The 24,241-nt window shown below is 42.7% G+C and overlaps 1 protein-coding gene across 5 annotated transcripts in view; it reads right to left on the bottom strand.

The window, feature by feature from the left end:
* The window catches only part of SLC8A1 (solute carrier family 8 member A1), a 329,809-nt gene that overhangs the window by 209,152 nt on the left and 96,416 nt on the right, over positions 1-24,241 (bottom strand). The window lies entirely within an intron of this gene.

Below are 24,241 nucleotides of genomic sequence, written 5' to 3'. Positions count from 1 at the left end.
CTTCCCCTTTGACATGCAGGAACACATGGAAGGTGTTGGAAAGTCTGCGACTGCGTGGACTCTTTTCAAAGCCCTCTACATGGACAGCCCCTTTTAAGGGCAGGCAGGGGGGAAGAGAGGGGAGCAGCAGCTGCTATTGGAAGGGGAGCCCCTGGTTCTGTCAGAGCTGAAATTCCGAGAAGCTAGAAGGTGAGAAGTGCAATGGCTGAAGAAGTTCATTCGCTCTGCATGGATGTCTATGGCTTCAGTACATCCACTATGATCCCCACACTTCTAAGGGAACCTGTGCGGTTTGGGAGTGAAATCTCCTGCTTCTTCCACAAAGAGACAAACCCTAACCCTATGCTGGAGTGCTCTGGGAAAAACTGCCAGGGGAATTTCCCTGACTCCCCTCCCATAACAGGGGGAGATCTGGTGCTTCACTGTTATAGAATTAAATGAACAAGTGCACATTTGACTCTCATTCTGCTGTCTCACCAAATATTTAGCTGTTATGGAGTTTCCTTTGCTTTGCCATTGCTGCTCCCAACAGTGTCAACAGGGGGATTCCAGTTAACCAAGCAGTCACATTTCTCTGAGCTTTGTTTGGTGCAAACTTTCCAATCCAGAAATACTAAACAGGTGAATTAACATCTTGTCTCAGTTTCTTGGGTTTCTGCCAAATGCATCTGGCAGGAGCACACAGAAGAGCCATAGCTATGGCAATGCCCACTCTACAGCTCTGCCCTTTGGGGAGGAGTTAAATTCGAGGGGAAGCAGCACACAGATCAGAAAACAGAACTAGCTTAATAGAGCTAATGCTCTTTAGAATATGATGAATCTTCATGTTTCTCTCTCCCCACAGAAAAGAAATGAGATTAATCTAAATAGGGTCTCCTTAGCAAAGCCAGGGGAAGTCAGCCGCAGTGCTGGGGTTGTTATTTTCCATATTCCCTCAGGGTCCAGGCAGGGACAGACAGTTAGCACAAACTATATTACTTGGCTAACAAGATTTACAAGCAATTTGAGATAACGCAATCATTCCCAAAATGAAGGGAAAGGATTGTGATAAAGGGAAACTTTAAAAACAAAACAACCCCATTAAATACCATTTTAATAGCATGTTTGCTTTTGCTGCTTTTGGACTACGAAGACTGAACTATAAATCAGCTCCATATATTTGCAACTAGGTTTTAACTGCAACATTATTTTCATCTTCATACATTACAAATGGGATAGATAACTCAGTAAATATCATAATGCCACTATATAAATCCATGGTATGCCCTCACCTTAAATACTGTGTGCAGTTCTGGTTAACCCATCTAAAAAAAAATACATAGAAATGGAAAAGGTACAGAGAAGGGCAACAAAAATGATTAATGGTATGGAACAGCTTCCATATAACGAGAGTTTAAAAAGACTGGGATTATTCAGCTTGGAAAAGAAATGACTAATATTATAGAGGTCTATAAAATCATGAATGGTGTGGAGAAAAATGAATAAGGGAGTGTTATTTACCCCTTCACACAACACAAGAACCAGGATCACCAATGAAATTAAGAGGCAGCAGGTTTAAAACAAACAAAAGAAATACTTCTTCACACAATGCACAGTCAGCCTGTGGAACTCGTCACGAGGGGACGTTGTGAAGGCCAAAACTATAATGGGCTTCAAAAAAGATTTAGATAAGTTCATGGAGGACAGGTTCAACAATGGCTATCAGTCAAGATGGTCAGGGATGCAACCCCATGCTTTGAATCTCCCTAAGCCTTTGAGTGCCAGATACTGGGACTGGATGACAGGGGATGGGTCAATAATTGCCCTGTTCTGCTCATTTCCTTTGAAGCATCTGGTACCAGCTGCAGTCAGAAAACAGGATACTGGGCTAGATAGACCATTGGTCTGACCCAGTATAGCCGTTCTTATTCCTGTCTGTAGATTTTCTTATTCCCATTTATCATATAGATTTTTTTTAAAGTTCTATCTAATCATAGTGCCCAGACTTGGCTTATAACTGCTGTGTGAAATATTCACACAGGAATACAGTATCTTTCCAGTAATGATGCAGTGGCAGAGCATGTCTCAGTATAAACATGGATGTTTAGCTAAGGCAGTAATGCTACCCCAGACTGATGACTGGTTGGTAGTGTGTCAGTTTCCCAGTGAGCATGCTCTGCTGCTTATTTCTCTGGAATTGCTGAGTAATATGATTAATTCTCCAAAGACTCATTACTATCATACAGATGGAAAATCTATTACATCATTGTTTCTGTCCCCACACCTAGCCAATGCAGGATTTATCCCTAGAGTTTTGTACAGTCTGCTTTTAAATTACTCCAGTGATGGAGTTTCCACCACTTCTCTTGAGAGTCTATTACCCAGCCTAATAGACTTCCTTGTTCCTGATTCTCATTTACTCCATTTCATGGTACTGTTCCTAGTTATAACTGCTTAGACCACCCGAAGTAGTTCTCCTCTGGATTTAAACCCTCCTAGATGATAATCATTTCCTCACTTCATGGCTCTTCGGCAAACACATACATGTTTAATTTTTTAAATATCTCCTTATAAATGAATCCGTCCAGCTGTTCTCTGTATTCCATCCAATTAGCCAACATCTTTCTGAGATGGTGTCTTAAGCAGCAGGCATTATTGATGGCAATGCCTCATCAGAGAGTGACAGTCATGTGCTTAGCAAGTGACAGGATTTCTCTAGCGCAGAGCAGAACAGCAAGCTCATAGTTCACTGGCTGTCCACTGGCACTGCTTTCAATCTTTTTAGCATTACCGCTTTATAAAGGCATAATTATAGGGGACATAGGGAGCCTTTCAAATCTCTTTCAGCCAGGAATGGTGGGGGGAGGGACAGGGGAGGGAAATGAACCATGGCTTTATTCTCCCTCCCCTGCCAACTTTCAGCCAAGTGGAGAGAAGGGAAAGGAGACAAAGACGGAGGGGGACAGACAGTGACCAAAGGGGTGAGGGACATGGAGACTGAGGCCTGGTCTGCATTTAAAATTTAGAGTGACAAATTTAGAGTGACAGCACCCAAAAGTGTGAAAAATCTACATGCCAAGCACTGTGGCTGTGTCTACCTAGCCCCCAGGATAGGTGCAGCTAGAATGCTTCCATCGACCTTGCTACCATTGCTTAGAGAAGTGAAGTTCCTAAAGTGATGAAAACCCTGCTATCACCGTATGCTGTGTCCATACTACAGTGCAGTGGCTGTTCTGCTAGACTCCCTGTAGCATAAACACGGCCTGGAGAGATGTGCGGAACAGAGATTGGGCAGATGGGGGGTGGAGCTGGGTAGAACAAGGGAGGATGATCTAGGGAGCTAGGATGCAGGGCGGCTTGGCAGGATTTGCTCTGTATCGATAAAAGCTGATAAACATTCATTTCACCACACATGCAAACTGAGGAAATGTTATTCCCATCGACAATAATCAAAAGTTACAGACAGAAAAAGCAAGAAAAATGCTGCTTGAGAACCCATTGGAGTATGACTTAAGGATCTTTACTTTGTGTATTTTGATATGTGATGTTGGTAATTTGTGTTTTAACAGTTATAAAGCTTTAACTTTTTGAATCTCAAACCTACTGTCATTAAGTAATTATTGCCTGACACTCACCCCCCATAATTTCCCACAACTGTGAAAATTTAAATTGATAAAATTCAGAGAAAAAATGCTTAAAATAAATATCAACATTCTTTGTCGCCATTATACATCTATCTCGAATTCTAGGGGTAGGAAAGCCAAGGGGAAGATGAGATGGGGAACTGGGCAGAGGCAGACTTAAGAGGAGGGGCACAGTATTAGGACTGAACATTTCGCAGGAGCTGGCAAGCAGCAGGGAAGGTCAGGGGGCCTTGGAGTGGCAAAGAGAGAAGCTACAGAGGGCTGGAGAAGGAATGGCTGAGGTGCTTTCAAGGCAGGGAGGAGGAGTGAGCCCAAGTGAAGTCAATGGCATTACACTGATGTGAGAAGAGAATAAAGGCCCAGGGCTTGTGGAAAGACAGGACAAACAAACAGGGGGAGGGAACAGGTGTGAGGAAAGGGGAGGAGCTTAGAGAGGGGGGAGGGCAGACTCCAGAGACGTGCAGGAAGAATAGGGGGAGCAGGAATCTGGGGAGAAGAAAGAGAATGAAGCACTTTGGAGGTGGAGGAAGAGATGTGGAGGATGAGTGGCCTGGGTGGACAGAGGGAAGAGTGGGTCTGGGGGTAGGGAGGAGAGATTGAGTAAGTCTGGAGAAGGAAGAAGCAAGGGGGTGGAGAGAGAGGACAGCTTATGAGAAGGCTGGGAAAGGAGAGCAGACAGGAGAGATTGGGAGAGGGAGGGCAGAGTGATAGAGGAGAGGGGGACAAGATAAGAAGTAATGGGTGAGGGACATGGTAGGGGTTGTGGGGGGATGGAGAAGGGAGGAATGGCTGGGGAGGGCAGGGAAAGAGAGTGATGGGTCTGGGAGAGGAAGAGACTGCGCTGCTTTCAGCGCGGAGGAGAAGGCATGATGCGGCTGGGGATGGAGAGTAGAGCTCAGGAAGGGAGAGAGCCTGGGAGCTGGGGGCAGGAGGAGAGAAGGTATATGCCAGCTGTGCAGCCTGAAGGAAGCTGAGGTTGGACAAATGCCCTGTGCACAGGCTAGGGGTGTCCCAAGAAGGTAAAAGGAAGGGTTGAGCTGGGTGTGTGTGGAAGGGCTGGGAATGGGGCAGACAACTGGGCGGGCTGGCTATCTGGGGAGGAAGAGAGAGCAGTGGCAGGGGGAATGAAGTTTGAGAAGATCTGGAGGGTGGGAGGGGGAGGCATGAATAGGAAAAAAAGAGGGGGGAAAGAACTGAAAGCGAGACGGCACACTCCCTGGGGCAGGGACTGTCCTCTCCTACATGTCTACCCAGTGCCTAGCACAGTGGGGCCTTGGCCTGCCTACTACAACAGGAGGGACAAATCAGAACTGAAGAGGGAGGCCAAGGAAGCCTTGAAGGGAAAGATGAGGGAAGGGTGATCATGGAGTGATAATACTGTTTGAAGCCAATGCAGAGAAAGCAGGCAAGGGAGGTGAAAACATAAGACAAGAGCAATCAAGATATACAATAGACGGAAGGAAGGGAAATATTAAGGAAACAAAAAGGAGAGAGAAAGCTCAACAGCAAGTTTAAAATGTTACATTATTTAAAAAAGAGGGAAAACATTATTCTTACCTTGACACACTCAATTTGATAAACTTTGTGTATATTTAAGATTTGGTAAATTGCACAGGATGGTTAATATTAAACATTGTTTATTACTTACCTAGCAAAAGCACATGCTGGGGAATACATCCAGTACCGACTTTGAGGGTCTGACCCTGAACATTTCTTACTCCCATCAATATGGCCGGCAGGAAGGAGCCCTTTAAGTGTACCAGAATATATCTCTTTGAGGGATGGGCATATGTCACCTTGCTGCTGTAGAGTTTCAGGGCCCCTGGCCCAAATTACTCCCCTGCTGCTTTACAAACTTCTCCCTCCAGATGCAGCTTCCATTTGCATTTCTCCAAGCTGAATCACACATTGATTTTTCCTGCCTATCAGTCATATGGTGCCAGAACTTTTTAATTTGCATTGATTTCAATGGGGGGTGTTCTGCTTAAAAGTAGATGCTATGCTATGTCCCATATTACAAACCTCTCTAAGATCCTCTGTATCAGTTTTTTGTTCTCTTGGATGCTTCCAACACCACCTAATTTACCTTGTGGATCCTGGCTATGGTTCACTATTGGCTATGGAGCTGTACATATTGTCCTAGGCAGAGGGGACAGTCTGGTGGGGAACGCAAGAGGAGGCAGCATTTTAACTGAACCTAGAATTTCCTTTTCACTTTGGAAAAGTAGCCCAGGCTGGTGTGGAGGTGAAAACACTCTCCATGATTAGGTGTTTTTTGGGAAGTCCTTCCTTTCATCGCTCTCTTTCACACACACCATTCACAGATTTAAAACCAACAAATCAATAGGTTTTATGTACAGAAGGGACCGCTAATTCTCTTCCTGATGCACTTGGTATTGTTTGCATTAGGGTTGTGCTTAGCAGCCCCAGCTGCAAGGAGAATCCCATTGTATGAGGCACCCCACACACGCACATGCTCACAGAGTAAAAGACAATCCTCACCCCAACTGGCGTACAGTCTGAGGCAGAGGAAGGAAATACTGTCCCCATTTACCAATGAGGAACTAAGGCACAGAGGAATTAAGTGATTCACCCAAGATGACACAGGAAGACTGGCAGAGCCAGGAATTGAACCTAGGTCTCCAGAATCCCAGTTCAGTGCTTTATCATAAATAAAGATGTTAAGTAAAACTGCAATCACCATATCACCTTGCTGGATTCCTCTAATTACTACATTGCTGTTAATAAACCCTGCATCATCAGCCAGTTCTAACTCCATGTGAGAGTGTTTGTATCCACAGCACTCACTTATTAATTATGCTAATCTAAAGTTATGCCAAAGAAAAAGGAAATGAACCTGCAAAGATAAATAAGTGGAGGGTGCCTGATATAAAACTAATGTGAGGTCTACTGCAGAGGACACTGTAAAGTCAGAATCCAGAAGAGGGAGTTGCTTGAACAAAATATATTAAAAAACCAGAAGTGATACAAACTGACAAGGGGAAGGAAAGGAAGGCTGAAAAAAGATAAAACCATTTAGAAACTGAAACTGATCCAAGCTGCCAAAGAAAAAGGGAAGAATGTGGCTGGCTTAGTAGTACCAGAATTTAAAGAGCTAGCACAAACTCAGAAGAATTAATCGGTAGCTGTAGACATGAGCAATGGGGAAACAGTACTGTCACATGATAGTAGTAAGACATTCAGAATTCTAGCCATAGTCAATGGAGGAGAACCCACACCTTGAAAAATACTCAAATTTTGAATAGGGTCGAGGTAATGGTGCTGCTGCTAATTAAATAAGAAACACATTGAAGTAATAGGCAAGAAATCTGTTTTCTGCCCAAATATCAGCTGAACCTCTGGTGGGAAAACAAGCATCTCAGAAATATATAAAAATGAATGCCCAACTTGGGAGTGCTGGAGGCCCAGTGCAATTTGAGTTGCTTGACCATTCTTATGGGGCCTAGCATAGCTTAAGTTGCTTGCTTAACCATTCTGGCCTCAGCAGCCTGACATCTTCTGGTTGGCAGAGACAAATAGGAATACTGAGTAACGTTGCAGATGTCTCTGTTTCTGCATGCCACAGCACATAATAAAAAAAAAATGCATGTCTACTTGCAGCTGCACATAGATAACGGTGATGGGAATAACAAGTTATCTTTGAATGTCTGGGGGAACATTTTTCCACTGCCAAAGGGCATATTTTGTTTACTGCCCCTCTCATTACCAGATGTTGTTTTCACAACTCCAATTATTATGATGAGAATGGAATGTAGTTAAGGATGAGAACCTGATGTAGGTGATAGAATATATAATAATTAATAGATAGGTAATTAAGTGAAAGTTGTGTATAGACAGGTATAAAAAGTCACCACTTATACAAAGGGGCATGCTCCATCAACGCCTGATTCCACGAGAGGTGCTTCCGGTTGGACCAGAGGACCCACTGGCTCCCTGGTGGGGCCTCTGAAGAAAGTCATTCCTGTATACAGCCTTCTGTGTGACTGCTTAGCTCTCCAGGTTTAGTGAGTAGGATATATAGTAGTTAATTTTAGGTTTTGTATTTAACTAGTATATTTATAGAAAACCTTGTACATTAAACCTTATTGATTTGCAAATCGGGCATACCATGTCTCACTGGTATCCACACTGACTACAAAGCATCCAGTTTCAACAGGGAGACTATTATTTTATGAAACATCTTTCTTGGAAGTCTGATGGAACACAGGCCTCTTTAATTCAGCAGCAATAGATAACAGAGAGGTGGTTGAATGAAGCATGCTGAGGAAAAGGTCTGCTGTAAAAGCGTGTGTGTATCAGCGGCATAGCTACAGGTGGGCCTGTGTGGGCCATGGCCCACGCACTTTCAAAGCAGGCCCACCCAATCAGATTTTAAGCAATTCATCCCATGTTTTTATCAGCCTCTGTTTCGCTTGTGATACAAGGCTTGTGCCCACCCATGTCAACCGCAGGCCCTGCCAAAAAATCAGTTCTGGCTACGCCTCTGGTTGTGTGTGTTCGCGCATGTGTGAGACGGAGAGAGCCAACCAGCACATATTTTCTTTGTTTAGTTAAATTCAGTATCATAATAAATCAAAATATAACATCAAAACACATAAACAAATACAATATATAATAAACTCCCCTCCATTTTTAAAAACTTACTAACAAAAGTAATCCAGCCAAGACCCTTCAGTCAAATCCCAGATCCCTCAACTCAACTCCTCCACCAAATAGCTGGGAAAAAATAGATGGGGTTTTGCAACATGAGCAAGTGCTGTTCTGGAACATGCCTGAATGTCCTTTGGCACTGGAGACTCTAGCTGCTGTAAATTCTGCCATTTGCCTGGGTTCCATGTGCACTGCTAGGTGTAGCACATAGCAGCCATTCTAAATAGGAGGAGCTGCATGCTTCCCCAGTGTCTGCGGAGCCTTCTCCTTGAAGTGCACAGCTGCCACAACACACCAACCTTGGGGCTTGGGGACATGGAAGCGTATTAGTGTGATTCACTCCCATTTTAGGCACCTGTCTTGTAATTGTACCTTTCCCTGAGGCTGTGGGCCCTGTACAGGCAGGATGGCTAGAACTGCGATGTACAGTTTTTATAATTTGCCCTGGAAAGTACTGAAATGTCTCTCTTGGAAGCAATTTTCCAATTTCCCTGGTTCCAGGAAACTCCTTTGAAATGAAAGCCATGTTGCAGCAGCTTTAGTGTTTAATTTATCTGACTAGTAGATTATTCAGTTAGAAAGGATAATCTCCAGGCACATAACACCCGGTGGTACTAATTTGATATAAATTATATAATGATGACTTTAAGTAGGAATATTAATAGCAATTAGGCTGCATATTAATACTCTAATAGCATCATATAGCCAGCCTCAGAGACATGAGAGCCAGTCAGAAGATATTACTTTTTTAAGAGATGCAATTGTGGCAGTCAAAGATATGGTACTTTTCCTTGTATGGAGCTATTTCCAGCAAAATCAAAGCAGAAACATTAGAAAATGCCAAGCACATCATCTAAGAAACTCCCATTTCATGCCTCACATATTAGCAGAGATTGTTAAATTAGAAGTTGGAGTTTGATAGTTCCATATCACTACTCATTCCAAAAGACAGTTATTCAGACTTTCCCTAAAGAACTTAAGTTCTTTTAATTCATAAAAGCAGATACAAGCGTTTTTGCATTAGACTAGGAACCTCTGCTTCACAGCACACATAAAACGTGCCATCCCACCAAAGCACCCTGAAGATGCAGTTTGGTTAGACAATAGTCAATGTTTCATATGCGTTCTCCCAAGAAGATAGATTGCATTTTTTAATTCAGCCATAGCTGCAATGCCTGTGTTTCATCAGGACCTCCATTCAGAATCAACCCCCCCCTCCCCCCCCCCCCCAAAAAAAAAACCACCTACTTAATAAAGATGCCAAAGATACAGATAGAGGCAAACAATCACACTGGTCCTGTGTGTACTGTCCTGGGAATACAAATTCATTTATCTCCTAATAGAAAATCGAGTAACACATTTGGGTTACTCAGGGATTTGTTGTCCCCACCAATGCAGTCACTAAGATGGAAATGAGCCTTCTGCCTCCTTGCAACTGCCATAGCTGTATTCATACCTCAGTACAGACAGATGTGGAGTATATTGATATTCAGTAGAACCTCCCTCCATGCAAATCCCTCTGACCTGAAAGCCCCCCACAAGCGTCTGATGGTAGAATATGGCCCTTAGCTATCTGACATCCAATGGTTTGCACAATGCACCCCAACACAGCGTGCTCCCTGCCTTTGGAAAGCAACCATGCAGAATCACAGCCTTTTAAGGGAAGAGTTACATTTTACTGCCTAGCTTTTCTCAGTTATTTTCTACCTTTTATTCAAAGCTTCCGGCAGTGCTATCATGAAAGGGTATTCAGTAAATGCTAGAAGTAGGTTATAACAGAAAGCCAAAAAAAAAAAATCACTAATTCAGACAAGTCTTACGTGCAAGCCAGAAACTCAGCTCAGTTCATCATAAGAATTCTGCTTTCAAAAAAGAAAAAATATTTAGTAAATGGCTGCTACTATTATCACCATTTATTTATTTGTTTTTAGACAATATAATAAATCAACAGATATATCAATTTGTCAGTGATATTTCCTTTACTGCCTCCTCAGTCTTTGTACAACTTACATTGTCCCAGATTTATCTGAATGAATTCCATATCCATCCCCCTGCTCTATTTGAACAAACATGCTCCTTCTTGCTCTCTCTCTATACAGATATTCACACAAAGCACACTGCAGTATACCAATAGAAGTCATATGTGAAAACTGAAGGCAATATGGGCTGGACTAAAGAGGTCGTAGGGAAAAGAACTGGTAGGCTGACATACCTGCTGACTGATGTTACAATAAACATAACAGTAATAAATAATAATAATAATAATAAATAGCAGCAAAGGGATTCTAAGAGGATTCTTCAAAGAGCTCTCATGTCTTTCTCAACTGAATTCCTGGCTTGCAAACAAGACTAATTGTTCTGAATCACTTAGTTTCTGTCTTTATAATATACCAATCACTGGTGCTTTAATGCTGATATTTCAGGGGCTTCAAATAAAAGATAGAAAAAACTCTGAAAAGCAAGGTAATAAAAGGCAAATTTTCCACTTACTCTTGAAAGAAGACTGTGATTCTGCATGTTTGATCTCCAGAAGCAGGGAATGCTTTATAGAGATGTCCATGGTATTGTACAAACAAGACACTGTTGCAAGATAAAGGACCCAGTTTTGCTCTCCTGTATAACTTCACAACAGCCACTGAGTTCAAAGAGTATCTAATGGCAGGATTTGGTCTTTAGCTCTCCCTCGGAGCCATATCTTGCACTGAATTACATCTTCTGTGGTCCTACTGAAGTTAATGGGATTACAGAGGTGCACATTCTGTCCTTGGGTGTGATTTTTATATGAATTACAGTGGCTGAATCAGAATTCTACTGGGTACAGAGGGCACCAGCTCCCTCCATTCTTATCTGATTGCATCATCAATCCTCAGGCATATATCAAAATAGTAAACTCCCTCAGCACACAAGAGCATGGAGTTTGCTGTAGAATAGTAGCATTTCTCTATGATGTTTTTCTGTTTGGCCTTTGGGAAAGCAATCCAGCATTTATCTAGCTTCATTAGCAAATGAAATGCACTCTCATCAGAAGAGTATTTCATAGTTATAGCTGCCCAGCCTTTCCTTTTAGCATTGCTTAATGTGGAAGGAGAGCAACTGCCATCCTGAGTAAAATAGCATGTCAATCAAAAGAATTCTTGCTAAGCTTGCACAAAGGTTTGGCTTGTGCCCACTTTGCCAAAAACTAAAAACTCAGCAAATAAGCTAGCCCCAGCATTCTCTGAGTAAAACAGTACCAAAGATCTAGCAACACTTTCCTACTTCCCTACACTTATCATAATATCCCAGGGCTTGGGAAAGGGTGATAAACAAAAAGAGGAAGAAAAATATTTTAGGAAAACATAATCTTTGTTACAAGATTTAAATAAATCAAGTCTCCAGCCTGCATCAGTGAGTCACAGGAATCCAGGAGTATAGCAATTCTATAAACACAAGAAACTGCCACTAAGTTTGGTAATTGCTATATTTTTCACACGTGTAATTTCATCCTGTGATGGAATACTGGGCAACCACAGCTGTACAAGCACTCTGATCACTGGATCTTCAATTACATTGTCTCAGAGTCAACCTGAGGGGCAAAGCTGTGCCTAATAGCTTGGCAATCAGCTGGAGAGAGCTACCAGGCTAATTAGCCCAGAAGATAGAAAAGGCACAAGAAGGACAGGCTGGGGGCCCGGAGAGTCAGAGCTGATCACTCATGGGCATGCTGTCTCCCCACTCTTTGGTTGAGTGAGCTAGGGAGTGTATGCTGTTGCACATACTGTCTGCACAAGGGTGATGGGGAAAGCAGTGTAAATAAGTTGCACCAGTGTCTGGCCAGAAGAAGGTCACTGAGTGGTTTGTGGCTAGAAAAGAGACAGTTGGGGGAGGGGTTTGTGACAGGGCATCATCCCACTAAATGTTAAAACATCTAAAAACAGACAACTCAAGTTAACTGTACAATACTAACACCAAGCACAACACATCTGTGTGCTGGAATTTTGTGTCTGTGTTGCACCAACCACCTTAACCTTGAGGCCCTGACAAACAAACCAAAACTCTGCAACAGCCTTATCCAACTGTGACCCAGCCATGCCCAGGGTAGCCAACTGATAATGCCAAGATCAGGGCAGGCTGCAAAAGGAGAGCAGATTCTCCTCACGCTAGTGGGTGACACTGAAGCCCGGCTTCCCAACCAGCCATGAACCACTTCTGATTTTCCCACATTGGATATCAAGAAGCCAGTCCATAGATGCCTATAGCCCCCTTTACTGCATTCAAGTCCCTGGCTCCCAAATCAGCACTAGGTCCAGTAAAGAGATCAGTTATTTGAACTCTATGCTCTTTACTAAAAAGGTTCCCTCTGACCCCAAGGGGTCAGCCACAGCACCAGTTCAATATAAGTTTGGATCTTACCTAAAATACCACGCTGGTATCCCATCCTTTAGTATCTAAACTAAAGGTTTATTGTAGAAAGAAAGAAAGAAACCATGAGAGAAATGTTAAAGGGTTAAAGTAAATCACAGATATGTAAATGGACTTTTAATCATTTGTATCAGGATTCTGGAAGAAATGTGGGTTTGCAGGCTTGTATAGTTCCCTCTGGTACACATCCAGTACCTGGATGGGTCTAAATCCTTCGGTTCAGTCGCAAGCTGAATAGATCCAGAGGCAGGTGTGTGTCTGCAGCTAGACAGGATCATAGACAAAATGGTTTCTCTGGCGTGATCTTATAAACCCTCTGTCTTTTGGCCATGTGGCCTGTGAAATTTACAGGAGCTAAAATGGAGTCCAGAGTCACATGGGCCAATCCTGGTGAGTCTTCAGGTGTGCCTGGGGTCCAGTCATGTAAGCAGGTTCTGGTGACTCATTAGTGATGCCGGCTTCTCTCTCTGGGCCCCTTGCACCTGGGAAGGCCTTAATGGGCCATTAAGCTGGCCATTGTTCTGCAGCCATCCTATCTGGGGTGTTGCCCAGGCAGCACAATTTGAAATACAGATATCTCAAATACATTTATAAATACCATTTCACATATTACACATGAACATAAGTAATATTCTCTTACTTAGCATATCATAACCTTCCTAACCACACCTGACTTGGCCTATCCCACATGGATTATTATGATTCTGCCATGCTGATGTCACACAATATACTAACTGCCCCCCCTCTCAAGCCAGCCTGCATGACACCAACTATCAGAGATGATACCACGTCCTCAGTAGCCACAAACACCGGAATGTCTTTCTGTCAATGGGCAATGCGCTGCTCCATGCACTCAGACACATACACAATCAGGCTGGGGCAGAAGTCAGCAAGGATAGGAGGGGAGTTGGAGGTTTCCAGGCATGGTAGGTGGGGGGGGTTCCTCTGCCCCCCATGTCTTTGCCACATCCAGAATCTTTTTTTTTTTTTTTTTAAACGCCTCAGCTTACCCTCCTAATACCCATTCCGGAAAACCCACTCCTCTCCACAATTCCTGGCAACCACCAGACTCCCCTTCACTCCTTTCCTTTATTGCCCCCCCAGCAACATCCCTGTTCCCTTGTGCCCCCCTTCTTTGTGCCCTTCCAACACCCTGAACTCCACCCCAACTAAGATTTTCCCCAGCACTCTGCCTTTCACAGTCAATTACTGAGCTCCAAGATGCCGATTCTGAAACCAAAATAATCTTCCTTCTACAACATGCTCTCTAGGGCAACGTCTAAACTAGGAAAACGGGGGAGTTTAAGATTGACCACAGCCAGATATTCTGTCCATACTAGGTGCAAAGCCTTGTCAGTTAAAAAACATATTAGCACACATGTATTAAAACAGAATCTATTTGTGTAACCTAGTTAAAGGAACAGCGTCCATACGGTATATTAAACCAGAACTGTGCAAAACCTGGTCATTTCAGAACATGGGTGAGTTGGGTGAACACGGTATTTGGTTTGGCTCACATGAATTTGTTCACTCTGACAAACCTGTAGCTCAGGGGATTTAATTGTAGATCGAGTCTGTGGTCCTGCAGAAGGTTTGAAAATCTCATTTCCTCTTACAGCATTAGCTTAGAGTTTGTAGTGATAATTGAAACCAGATGAATTTCATGGGTGTGTTTGTTGCCCAGCCTATTCTAAAGTGAGTTCTGGAGATTCATTTACATTATCATTGCATTACAATGTCTCTCTCTCTTAATGTCTGTCTCCAAGATTTATCATTCCCCCTCTGCAAAGGAGATCTCAGAAAGCTATGTGACTTTTTAATCCATCAGCTAGCATAACTGATCACAACCTTTAGGCAGATCACACAGTCGCTGAGTTATTCAGCATCAAATTCAGGAGTGATGCAAAGACCGTTGTTAATCTCCTGTTCTTAAACTCTGGCTTGAGAGTTGCCAATGATCTGTGGAGCACTTGCTAGTCACATGGTCCTAGATGCTATTTCTCAACAGCTGCTCCTACAGGGGTTTAGGACCTGACTACAGAGCTGGGGCACCTCTGGAAACAGCTGTAAAGCAGGAGGAACAAGCCTCACCTCGCCTCGCCTCCTTCACTGAGGTCTGCTGCAACCATCTGAGGAAGAGAGCACGCAGCTGCCAGCCAGAAACAAAGCCAAGATTTGCCAGAAGGTCCGAAGCTGTCAACAGAGTCATGGCTTTCTCCAAGTGCTTCTGGGGCTGGATTTGCAGAGAGTGGCGGTGGTGAGCACTTTGGAGCAGAGATAGTACGAAGTGAAAAAGGAGACAGTGGGAATGGTTTATTGGAAAAGGAGACTGATTAGATTTCAATATTAAAGTATATTCATTCTCCAAGTACTGTAGCTGCCTCATGGGGAGCAAGGGGTAGGGATGGGAACATTCAGAGCAAGGGAGGCAGCTAGCCAGATAATCCCTCTGTTAACAAAAAATGGCCTGTGTTCTGAGAAAGGGTAAGAACCACTAGTGTCAGCTCCAAGGAGGAGTATGTAGGAGAGTCCAGGGATTTGGACCACCACGGTGCCATGCAAAAGCAGGTGACATTTATGTACTGAGCGGAGTGTAGCAGGGAAGGACATTTGCAGGGGCATGTGAAAAAAGTGTGAGAGGGGAACAAGGCTGCATTTCATGGTCTATCTACCCTGTCAGGCTACATAGATGAACAGAGTATATTGGGGGGGGAGCTCAATGTGGGTTTTGTAAAGGGAAATCATGCCTCACTTATCTGTTAGAATTCTTTGACAGAGGCAACAAACATCTGGACAAGGGTGACTTTTTGAACTTTCAAAAAGACTCTAACAAGGTCCCTCACTAAAGGCTCTTAAGCAAAGTAAGCCATCATGAGATAAGAGGCTCTCAGTAACTGGTTAAAAGATAGGAAGCAAAGGGTAGGAATAAATGGTCAGTTTCCACAGTGGAAAAAGGTAAATAGTGGAGTCTCCCAAGGATCTGGTACCAGTGCTGTCTACATTTTCATAAATGATCTGGCAAAAGTGATAAACAGTGAGGTGGCAGAGTTTGCAGATGATACAAAATCAATCAAGCTGGTTAAGTCCAAAACTGATTGCCAAGAGTTACAAAGAGATCTCACAAAACTGGGTGATTGGGCAAGAAAATCACAGATGAAGTTCAGTGTTGATAAATGCAAAGTACTGCACATTGCAAAACATAATCCCAACTATACATATAAAGTAATGGGATCTAAATTAGCTATTACCACTCAGGAAAGAGGTTTGAACATCTTAGGCACTGAATCCACTTGCGAGGTGGCCTCAGCTCCTTCATGGCTGTGGGAAGCCAGCAGGGAATGCCTTCCTCCTTATCTATGGAGACTGGTAATGTCTCCTGAGGGATGGCAAGCAGCCAGTAGCATTCAAACATGCTGCACCCAATAAACCATCACTCAGCATGAATAGCTTCATCAGTCATTGATTGGTCTCACGTCTCCCCTACCTGTGGAAGGCTGCTGAGGTGCTGATTGTTGGTACTGGGCCAAAGCAGTGAAATTTTTCCACCGACTCTTTTCCTCAGTTTGTGTTTTTCACATCCTCAGAAAATATGCAAAATTTTGTTTAAAATTATTTAGATTTCATGATTTCTAAAAAAAATTAAATGCAGAAAAGGCCAAATCCAGCAGCAATTGACATCCTGCGATTTTTGGACCCTAATCAGACAGGCCTCTGACCTGGACATGGCAAAAAAAGACTTTAATTTCCCAGGCTGAAGATATCTTCAAAGCAATAGAGAGACATTTGCCATCCACACGATGTTTAGATCTAAGCATCAGCCTTCACCACCATGCATCATGAGTTACTGTTGTCTCAGCTGTGGGATTTAATGGGGGGGGCTGGCTTCAAGGATTCCTTCAGGAAGGTCGCAAGATGCTTAAATTAGGCTCTTGCTCTCTGTCAGGTAAACAATTTTATCACATCCTTCTTATTCACCACATATCTGAGCCCACTTAGGGCAGACCCTAGGGCACGACACAGCAGAATGTCACTGAGATGCGGAAGACCCTCAGCTCTGAATCCTTTTCTCTTTGTACCCACCTGGTACTGTTTCCCTGTTCTTCCAGCTCCTGGAACATACACAGATCTGGATGCAATCTAGCTGGTTTAGGCTCAATCCAGCTACAATGCATGGTGCAGAGAGAAATGCTGAGACAATGGCATGGCCGCCCCCACAGCTAAAGGCATCTGCTCATTGCTTGCCTAGCTGATTTCTCATATGAGTTCTATGCAGCTTCTCTCTGTTCTTCGACTTCCAGAAAGCAGCAGTAGCCAGATGCAATCAGAAGTGACTGGAATCACTTTCCTCCATCTTCAATCAGCCAAGAGAGTATGCCCCTTCCTTTAAAGCAATGCCTTCTGTAACCACCCCTTTGGCACCCCAAGGCTAGACTGTTGCAGTGTGCTTCCCAGTGAAAAACACATGGCAGCTTTGGCTAGTGAAGAATGCAGCTGCACACTTCCTGAGTGGGGCAGGTTAGCAAGAGATCATTGCTCCTGTGCTATGTGCTGGCTACCCATTCACTTCTGGGTAAAATTCAAGATGCTAATTATAGCCTTTAAAACCGTAAATGTCTGAATTCCCAGCTACATCAGAGACGATATCACCCACTAGAATCTTCCTCGGCATCTGTACTCAGGAGGAAGTCTCTGTCTTAGGGAGCTAAGGGCAGGTTTTTCTCAGTAGTGGACTTTCACTTTTGGCTCTCACTTCCAATGGAAGTCTCTCCAGGTCTATACCTGGCCATATTTACAAAATGCACCCCGTTCTTCAAGCCTTCCACTCATGAAAGGCGATGGAGTTTCCCTTGGCAGTTGTTCCCTGGTTGGTGTTCTCCTGTTTCAGTGGACAGTAGGGTTGACAGCTACAAGGACTAGAGGGTACAATATTTTCTGTTTTGGGGAAATGTGTCGATTTTGGTCTAATTTGGAATTCCCCCAATTCCCACAGTGATGGGGGTCTTATCAAGGCATAATGTTATTTAAGTGCTTTCAGATCTCCAGATGCATAGAGTTATAGAAGTACACAGTATTACCAGGCATCTAAAATTATGGAGGATAAACTGAAGGAAGAAAGAGGAAGTTAGAGCTCAATAGTCTGCCAAATTTCTAATACAATTCAAAACAAAGCAATGCTTAAAAGTGTACATGAAGTAAGCATTTGTCTGTGCTTCAGTCTCCTTGAAATCCCCTGAGTAATCAACCCATGTGGAGGCAGCTTAAGGAATGGAAAATCAGCCATTTCTACTTCTCATGTCTTTTTTAGTCTGCAATGTACCATATGTAGTGGGAAAACTAACCCCAAACTGCTTATTCGGCAGCAAACGTACTTTTGGTTGTTTTTGAACTCAAGGAAACCCATGATTTATCTTCCTAAGGGCTTTCAGGACAAAAGTATTTGGATGTTTGTTCAGGCTGGATAGCAACTAGGTAAAAATGAATGATAAGGCACTAAACTTTTACTTCGAGTGGGGAGGAGAAAAAGTTTATCTAAAAGTAAGTTTGTTCACTAGCTAGCCAGAGACATCCTGTGTTGCAGTACTCTACAAATGTCTGAATTCTGGCTGAACAGATTTCCTAATGAGTTTGACTAGCAATTAGAAAATGTTACTTCCTTTCACTATTGTCGTTCCACTTCCTTGTGAATTATCATGCAAAAAAATTTTTTTAAATAATCCACATATATGGGGCTGCTCTCCAAACTCCAGGCAGATGTGAAACTATGGCCTCATCCAAAGCTCACCAAAGTCAACAGAAAAGACTGAAGTTGACTGAAATTGGCCTTAGATCAGGCCTTCATTGCACAGCTGCACTGAATGCCCAGTCTTGGCCTCCCACTTTTCGGGACTCCCCACTGGGTAGTTCCTCCAGTCAGTCTCCAATCCAGTTCCCCATTTCAACACAGATGCCAGAAACTGTCACCATCCGCTGTGATGTAGCAAGATCAGAATGACTGTACAGGGAGACATTCCAAAGGCCAATGAATCTAGAAGGGAGGTGGCCCAGTTGTCTAAGCTGCAGCTGTGGCAGGCAACATCTTCGCTTCCCAGTACCAAGCCAGGTGCGGGATCACAGCTCTATGCAGTCTTCTGCCAACATCCTCACCAAAATCAACTCTCTTAATAGCTATCAAAGCCCCTACCGAGTGCAAAAAGGAGACAGAGGTGCAGAAAGCTTCTTAAACACATCAGCTGCTTGAATAGCAGAATGACAGGCATGGTGTGGGAACTTAGATAGATAATTCTGCATGCTATCTCTGCCCTTCACTCTTTGCTCAGCCAACAGAGTGGGGAAGTGCTATGTAGCAAACTTGACTCCAGCATGTCAGCTGATAGACAAAGAAAATACCCCTGGATCCTACACAATGTTATGGATTCCCTCAGACATGAGTTCATACAGAAATGGGAAGATATCTGGAAAGCTCCCAGTAGACTCTGAGGTCACATTTAGAGCCTGCATATTGGAAGCAGGGATAACTCTGTCGACTTTAGAGTTATGCTGCTTACCCCACAAATGAGATTTCACCCTGAGGGACAGAGAGCAAAAAGATTGCTCTCTTCCATGGAACACAGGGATCTGGAAAGAGAGAGCATCAATGTGAGAAAGACAAGTCAAGATCTCTGCAGTGTACCTAGACCTATTGCAATCAGCTGAAGTGGTATTAGTGGGTGTTAGGAGATCACCAACAGCATTAGCTGCTTTGATTTTCATGATAAATGGCAGCCTTCTTCATACAACAAACATCAGTGGCAAGAGAAGGGGCAGCCTGATTCTGGAGTTCTGGAGAAGGAGTAGGAATTCAGAGAAGTTAGCATCTTTACTCCCTTTTTCTTGGGTGAAAGGAGGAAATGTTCAGTATGGGGAGCGCAGGACCTATACCTATGTCTAGTTCCCCTGCAAAGAGCAAAAGAATAAAGGCACACTCAGAATTAGGTCCTGCACACTCAGAATTAGGTCCTTAATGATGATGAATAACACATATTGTTAGCATAGGAATAAGGTGGGTAAATCTCTTGTCTGGCAGATAAAAGATGGGAGATAGCCCCTACCTTCCAGACAACATAAAATGTGTTAATAATAATAATAGCCTGTTATAAACAACCTGGGCAAAAATCTCATGAGGAAACACCGGTATGTCAGTTTTTTATCTAAAACGAATATTCAGTCTGTTGAGAAAGAGCTTACACTGCAAAAGGTTCTAAGTGTTTCAGAAGAATTAAAAACAGGGAAAGCTGCTGATTCAACAGGGGAGCCATCTGGAACATAAAAGATTATTTGGAGACCTTTTGGTTCCCTTCCCATCTGAGGTGCCTCAGGGGTCAGTCTTTTCATTACATTTTCTATTAACATATTTCTATAAGGGCTTTTACAGATCTTTGATGCTTCTCAAGATGGAAGAAAATCTGATCACATCTACAAAAAAAAAAAAAAAAAAGCCATGCTCAGACAGAAGCACTCCCAGCACAAAAGTGATAGCTAGAAACAGTCACATTGGAAGAGGATTATCCATTTAAAAGATTTCACTAAACAAGATATGAGTAGCCCTAGTTTCCACTCAGAGCTGGCCCTTGTTGATTTTTGAGCTCTAGGGGGATGATCAAATTAATCCAAATTTTGGCTTTGTTGACATGACCTCTATAATCTCTGCATGCTTACTCACATGACTGTTTTTCTACATATCATGGCTAATTTTTTAACTTCTTAGGTTTTTTTACATACCATAACATTTTTCCAATATGACTTGTGAAGCAGTGTGAGTACACTAAAGGTCCTTTCATCTGAAATACCTTCTCTTGATCTGGTCCTTACTCTCTTTCCTCATTGGAGGTTATCCTTTCATAGGAGCTTTTCCCCAGTATTCCTGGGGGAAGAGAGAATAGGGGGCTCTTCTAGTCTGGCAGAGGTAAAGTACTGCAGTGCTAAAGAGGCCACTTTCCATCTACCTCTCTTCTACCAGATAAGTACCATCTGTTAGGTTTGCCCCCACCTCCCTATTCCTGAGAAGAATGGCACATTCCCACATTACTATTAATTAGAGCTGTCAACATTTTTCATTCAAAACAAACCTATTTTGAAACCAAAAACTTTTGCACCAATGTTTTTAATCAAAAGCAAAAGTTTTCAAATACTGGGTGTCCCCAACCTTTTCTCCCTGCTTTTTCCTTGATTAATCTCTGGTGGGACATAAGTGCAATAAAATGAATGGGTCCCAAATCCCTTCCTTTCTTGCCATTCTATAACTTTTCAAAACATTCTCAATTTGGGGAAAGTGAAAAGATGGTTAAAAGAAAAACAAAACTCTTATTACTTTACCACATAAAACTTTCCAAAAATTCAGTGAAGTTCTGAAAAGTTATAATTACTGGAGCAAGTTTAATTTTTCCTTTGCCATTTTCCTCAAATTTGAAGAGGTTTTCAAAAGACACAGAGTAGCAAAAGGGAAATAAATAAACTAAACAAATAATAAAAAACACCAAAAAATCCAGGACATTATTCATTTTATTATACTCAGAAGAAAAGAGGAAAAAAAGAGGAAGAAAAAAAGCTGAAAATTCAAAATTTTCATACTTGAAAATAATTCAAAAAATATTTTGGGGACATTTTTAAAAAAAAAAATCTAACATATTCCATTTTGAACCCTGCAAAATGAACTACTTCAAGGTTTTTTTTATTTTACTTTTTATTGTCTTTCAATTTTTTGACCAACTGTACAATTAAGATTGTACAGTGACTGACTCTACCTATCCAATCCGTTCAGTCATTGCATTTTCCATTCAAAAAAGGGCTGAAAAATGGTTATTACTAGACCTAGAAATAATTAACTCAGTAAAAATAAAACAAACAAATAAATGGTATTGATCCTCTTCATATATAGATGTTGCACTGATGCTACATGTATCTGAATACACAATACAAGAATATTGTGTCTAATTTTGGGCCCCCCCAATACTGGAAATATGTGGATAAATAGTGGATAATAGTCCAGCAGGGGGCAACAAAAATGATTGGGGGCCAGGGCTAGGGGGCACATGACTTATGAGGAGAGGCTGAGGAAACTGGGCTGACTTAGTCTGCAGAAGAGAAGAGTGAGGGGGAATTTGATTGCAGCCTTCAACTACCTGAAGGGGGGGTTCCAAAGAGGATGGAGCTGGGCTGTTCTCAGTGGTGGCAGATGACAGAACAAGGAGCAATGGTCTCAAGTTGCAGTGGGGGAGGTCTAGGTTGGATATTAGGAAAAAGTTTTTCACTAGGAGGGTAGTGAAGCACTGGAATGGGTTACATACAGAGGTGGTGGAATCTCCATCCTTAGAGATTTTCTTAAGGCCCGGTTTGACAAAGCCCTGGCTGGGATGATTTAGTTGTGGTTGGTCCTGCTTTGAGCAGGGGGTTGGACTAGATGAGGGACCTGAAGTCCCTCCCAACCCTAAACTTCTATGATTATAGCTCTGAAAAAGAAATCAAAATACTTGGGGAAATAAACGTTAACACCCCCTATACTAATATTTCTGTTTCCCTCTGCTCAGGATAATCCCTGGAGCACCAGCCCCTGGCAAACCTAACAGAGCACCTTCAGCATCCAGGGACAAGGTATATCCTGGAAGACCAGTAGTTTATAGCTTCTTAGTTATTGTACATTTGCCTCTGTCTTAAAAATCCATTTACCATTAGTGAGACACAGAGGCTGAAAGCACTGATATGGATGGACCCATTTTTATTTATTGTTTCTACACTGGATATTGCTCAGAGGGCCTGATCAGGATTCAGGTGCTATCTGATGTACAAACAGGGAGGAAGACATGGTCACCACCCAAAGAGTTTACAATTAAACCTATTAGAGGTGATATTTAGCTGAGGTTTATGAAGTTTAGCTAAACAGCAGTACGATCATTATCTATGAAAGCAACACAGAATCTCCAGTGATGATAAAATTAAAGTGATAGTCACAGGGATTAATTAAATTTCTTATTTGCTTAAGTGTTTTTCTGTTTAAACAAAAATGTGCCATTTATCCCTGTAGCACAATTTGCAAGTACTGTACTGAATTTACTAGGGCAAGAGAAAAGAACAGGTAAATACCATGTTTGCCTGGGGAGATAACCTGCTGCATACACTGTAGCAATAAAACTTGCACAGAGTGCCTGCCAGGGACTAGCCAGATTGTGGGAAATGTAGCATTCTGCTCCATAGAGCAGAGGGACATAAATTGAACGCACAGGAGTCATATTCCTTAGTCCCTGGTTTTGCAGAAACTGAATGAGGTGCAAAGGTGACTAACTCAGTCTGGAGGACACAGTTACAAGGAATTGGCTGGCTCATAATTTGACATTCCTAGCTATTTTTGGAACTTGCCTGAATGAGCTTGTCTGCTTTTAATCCTAAAGCATAATATTTAACGTCCTGTAAACTGTCGGAAAGAAAGAAAGAAAAGAAAGAAAACTCCTGGAACAATGAAACTCCTGGAACAATGACAAGGGAAATAAAAATGGTTCTCATAGAAGTATCTAGATGCCTCTTAGAATGGCCTACATCTCTGTGAAAGATGAATGTTAAGGTCTTAAGGTTTGCTATTTCCACATACTTCATAAGCAGAAAAGACCAACTTTGAAAGGAGACGCTGAAGTTATATTCGCTTGTCCACTTATAGCCTGGCTTGTGGTTCCCTGCTGTCCTGCACATTCCATTTCCCACAAACAGTGCTTGTGGATGAGATGCTGCCAGACATCTCCTGTTACAGTACGCAAAGTTAATCTGCACGCACTTTGGAAATCCTCTGTGTCTATTGGATCAGCATCACAGAGGCACCCTAATGCTCCAAGATAAATTTTCACTAGGATGTTTTCCATTTAAATATGTCTCAGAAGCCACAGTACTATTAAGAGACATATGCTCTCTCAAACTCTCAATTCCTTTGAATTGTCTTCCTCAAAAAGAAAAAAAACAACAACAATACCTCTTGAGTGAGTGATGCCAAAGTAACACCAAATGGTACCCTGGGTGTAAAATGCTGACTCAATGGTATAATTTGATCTAACATGTCATGCTAGGCAAAGCATATGAAAAATTCTATTAGTGTCTATCAGTTACCCTTGAGAATTGCTCAGCAATTAAGTATGTCCGTTGAAAATGAAGTGCAGGACACTTTGAATATTACATGGTTATTCTTTTCCCCACCTGAGAGCCAATGATCAGCACCACCTTGGTGCCGTACAGAGAAGGTAAACGTCTCCCTTTGGAAAGGTAAATACTAGAGGTGAAAGCCGCTGCTTTGGACACGAAGGACAGAGGTTGCTACTGATATGGGCACGTGTGGGCTGGTGAGTCCGTGCAACAGTGCCCTCTGGCCAGGCAAGTATTGCACCTGAGTTTGCTCGCTCTGGCAGGGCTATCAGTTAGCTCCTGGGGCTGAGGGGTCTGAAACCCTGCCTCTATTCTTAAGTCTTTCAGGGACTGGTAGGGGGAGCCAGGCTGCCCACTCCACTGGGTTCCAGTTTAGGGCCAGTCAGCTA

This window comes from Emydura macquarii, unplaced genomic scaffold (assembly GCF_026122565.2).
Source record: "Emydura macquarii macquarii isolate MOO-44397 ecotype Brisbane River unplaced genomic scaffold, CSIRO-AGI_Emac_v2 contig_3305, whole genome shotgun sequence".
In the NCBI taxonomy this organism is placed as follows: Eukaryota; Metazoa; Chordata; order Testudines; family Chelidae; genus Emydura; species Emydura macquarii.
Note: the sequence above shows the minus strand (reverse complement) of the source record. Positions and strands in the feature narration are given on the sequence as shown.